Genomic DNA, 4,521 nt, shown 5'->3' with positions numbered 1-4,521 from the left:
AAGCCCAAGCCTCCAACAAAGAAAAATAGCCCAGTGAGGAAAGGAAACAAGGAAAAATAAAATATTTCAAGAAGAGTAACAACATTAAATTCATATCTCCTATATAAACTATAAAAACTTTAACAAAACAAAAGGGTTGAAAAGAGAGAACAGTGTGCCTGAGTGTACCCCCCTAGCAAGAGAGCTCTAACCTTAGACAGTGGAAGGCCATTGTACATAGGCTATGGCACTACTCAAGATTAGAGAACAATAGTTTGATTTACATATCAGGGTCTTAGAGGGTCTTATCATCCCTTTAATTAATTTAAGCCTTTTCACTAAAAGTCAAATTTAAATTTACTTAACATCTAAAAGTAAAACACTTTACGTATCAGGGTCTTAGAGGGTCTTAACATCCCTTTAATTAATTTAAGCCTTTTCACTAAAGGTCAAATTTTAATTTACTTATAATTTAAAGGTAAAACACTATGTATCAGGGTCTTAGAGGGTCCTATCCTCCTTTAAATTAATTCAAGTCTTTTCACTAAAAGTCAAATTTTAATTTACTTATAATTTAAAGGTAAAACTACTTAACATCTAAAAGTAAACACTTTAGTATCAAGGTCTTAGAAGGTCTTATCATCCCTTTAATTAATTTAAGCCTTTTCACTAAAAGTCAAATTTTAATTACTTATAATTTAAAGGTAAAACACTATGTATCAGGGTCTTAGAGGGTCCTATCCTCCTATGAATTAATTTAAGCCTTTTCACAAAAATCAAGTTTAATTAATAAGTAAAAAGAAAGAAAACAACCCTTTCTTTCATCCACCGTCCATTCCAGCCTTTAATTAAAAGGCTACTGATTAGGTTTCCTTTTGCACGGCCAAATTACCCCAGCCCTTCAATAACTCAGCAGGTAAGCTAGACTTCAAATCAACAATTCATAAAGACATGCTTTGGTAAACAGGCGAAGATGTAGTTTTGCACAGAGATCCTTTTAAATAAGTCCAGTAAATTAAAGGATCATTTTTAATCTAATGTTTATACGAGACTTATTTTATAATCACATAAGTATTTGAACTACCAAGTTTCCGAGAATTAATATTTACTTCCGCCAACGAAGTTGGAAGGAGGTTATGTTTTCGCCCTTGTTTATGTGTTTGTTTGTGTGTGTGTTTGTTTGTGAACAGCTTCCTGGCCACAATCTTAATAGTAGGGTAATGAAACTTGCCGAGATTAACTATTATGTATAAAGCTGGAAATTATTACATTTTGGAAGGCCAAGGTCAAAGATCAAGGTCGCGGTCAAGCAAAGCGTCCATTCACGTAATGGGGCATAAGTTTGGACATCGTTGTCACAGAGACTTCAAACTTGGTTTATATCTGAGTGTGTGAAAATCCACGTCAATTAATACATGTTAAGGTCAAGGGTCAAGGTCGAGCAAAAGGTCGAGAATTAAGCCACTGCAGTGGAGGTCTGTGCTCTACTGAGTGCCCCTCTACTTTCAATTATATTTAACTGGAAAATCAATCTAACATTATAGCAAGACGATTCTTTAACTAGAAATCACAACTTTTCTTGAAATGAAAATAAGCTCTTACTTCTTATTCCTTAATTCTGATTTAATCTTTAAAAAGATAAAACCAAATATTTTTAATATAAATTCAGGAATGGAAGAAGCGAATGGAATATCATCACTTATATCTTAGTGAAGTATTTCGAAAATATTTTTTTTTTATAAACAGAAAGGTAAGAAAAAAAATGGTTTCTTTAAGAGAAAATTTTTCTCAATGATTTAAAAAAGTATTTCTAATACTTGAAAGTTAAATTCTATTAATTCTCTTTTACATAAATAATTCTAGTTCTTTTACCACAACGAAACTTTTTGTCAAGTATTACCATAGCGGAAATCCCTTTAGCGTAGGTGAAGTACTTAAACTTATCTACAACTTTTCTATTATAACTTAGAATGTTTTATTTTTTTTTTCACTCATCCATATTAATTATCCCCGTTGGTTATAGCAGGCCTTCAATAATTTTATTTTTCAAATGTTGCGGCCAAAAATACATTTCCTTCTGGCTCAAAATAAACCTTTATCTTTCAAGCTTTGAAGCCTTAAAGGCCGCTCATGAACAGCAGAGGCAGGGGACAGTGACGTTACCCTATCAAACAGGACAATGCCCTAGTGACTAACCATATATTATATGATCAGCGCCCAAGCCCCCTCTCCACCCAAGATAGGACAAAGGAGGGCCAGGGAATGGCTGCTGTTGACAGCAGGTAGAAATATAGGCTCCCCAAGACACTAAATGAACTAACGAGGTTGAGCGGACTCGAACTCCTGTCTGGCGATCACCAAGGAGAGACGTTACCAATCAGGCCACAACAAGTCAAACCCATCCCCCAAAAGTTTTATTCAAAATAATAATATGATTTCCTTAGGTCAAATAATAATATGCCATTCACGAAGAATAATATTTTTAATCTCTTAATGATATTGTGGCACCAGCCGCCCGTTGAAATACTACCGCCAGAGAGTTATGGGGTCCTTTGACTGGCCAGACAGGACTACATTGAATCCTTCTCTCTGGTTACGGTTCTTTCTCTTCGCCTACACATACGCCGAATAGTCTGGCCTATTCTTTACAGATTCTCCTCTGTCCTCATACATCTGACTACACTTAGATTACCAAACAATTCTTCTTCGCTCAGGGGTTAATTACTGCACTGTATTTGTTCAGTGGCTACTTTCCTCTTGGTAAGGGTAGAAGAGACTCTTTAGCTATGGTAAGCAGCTCTTCTAGGAGAAGGACACTCCGAAATCAAACCATTGTTCTCTAGTCTTGGGTAGTGCCATAGCCTCTGTACCATGGTCTTCCACTGTCTTGGGTTAGAGTTCTCTTGCTTGAAGTACTCTCAGGCACACTATTCTATCTGATTTCTCTTCCTCTTGTTTTGTTAAAGTTTTAATAGTTTATATAGGAAATATTTATTTTAATGTTGTTACTCTTCTTGAATTATTTTATTTTCCTTGTTTCCTTTCCTCACTGAGCTATTTTCCCTGTTGGGGCCCCTGGGCTTATAGCATTCTGCTTTTCCAACTAGGGTTGTAGCTTAGCAAGTAATAATAACAATAATAATAATAGTTTGAATGAATTGTAGAAGCGAGGGGAACGGATCCTTCATTGATAGGTACCAAACATTTAAATTCTAATTAAAAGATTCTAAGGGAATGAAAATTGGCATTGATAAATCTCTTCGTCTCTTATTATAAAAAGAAGCTTAGAAGTATCGAATGTAGTTATTTTCGATGGGATGAGGATAAAGAAATTGCCCTTGGAATTTCAAATGCTTGGCTGAACAACTCTTCAAATTTGACAAACCGCAGCCGGAGAAAAATACAAAGTGCTACACAGATCATAAGAAATTATGCCTGTATAGAAAACAGACAGAATAAAATTGCAAACATTCAACGAAATTTTGTAATTAAAGAAAATATCATTTAGATGAAAATGAGGAGGCGCAGAAAAACAATCAAAACTAAAAAAAAAAAAAAGAAAAAAAAAAAAAACACTCATAGAGTAGACCTCCACCAACTACTTCTCGAATCCTGCCTGCCTTTCCCAGAATAAATTTAGACCGTAGGCGTATTTGAAGTCTGTGTGACAACCATGTGCGAACTTGTGGTTAAAGTTAATTCGATCGACCTTTTTCTAGACCTTGACCTTGACCTATGACCTAGGTCTTTTAAACTCTGAATCACTTCCATGTCTCAACATAACAATTAATCCCTGAAGGTTTCACTACTCTATGAGTAAAATTGAGGCCATGAAGTTGTTCACAACAAAAAAACAGACAAACAGGAGCAAAAATATAACCTCCTCCAAACTTCGTTGGCGGAGGTAATTGAAGATTAATGACTTAGCATGTGTTGCAATGAACCTACAAGCCTTATACAGTACACACTAAGTGGATCCTGGTAGAGATAAAACGCACTCCAATACGTTAAGAAGAATGCGACCGAAGAAAACTACAATTGTTTAATAGAAACATAATATCAACCAGCGGTACATGAACTCAAATGAAAATTACAGCTGGTTAGATATATTTCAGAACTCTTATACGATATAAATTCTGCTTATTACCTCCACTAATGAAGTTGGAAGAAGGTTATGTTTTCGCCCCTGTTTGTGTGCTTGTGTGTGTTTGTTTGTGAACAGTTTCCTGCCCACAATTTTAATCGTAAAATAATAAAAGTCACTGGGATTAATTGTTATGTAAAAAGCTGAAAACGCTTAAATTTTCGAAAGTCCAGGTAAAAGGTCAAGGTAACGGTCAAGCAAATGTCCAATTCACGTAATCAGCCATATATTTGGACATCGTTGTCACACACTTCAGACTTGGTTCATATTTAGTGTATGCAAATCCACACCAATTAATACATGTTAAGGTCAAAGAACAAGGTCAAGGTAGAGTAAAAGATCGAGGAATGAGCTAACACGGTAGAGGTCTGCGCTCTACCGAGTGCCCCTCTAGTTTG

This window comes from Palaemon carinicauda, chromosome 5, assembly GCF_036898095.1.
Source record: "Palaemon carinicauda isolate YSFRI2023 chromosome 5, ASM3689809v2, whole genome shotgun sequence".
In the NCBI taxonomy this organism is placed as follows: domain Eukaryota; kingdom Metazoa; phylum Arthropoda; class Malacostraca; order Decapoda; family Palaemonidae; genus Palaemon; species Palaemon carinicauda.
This window is presented reverse-complemented; position numbering follows the sequence as displayed.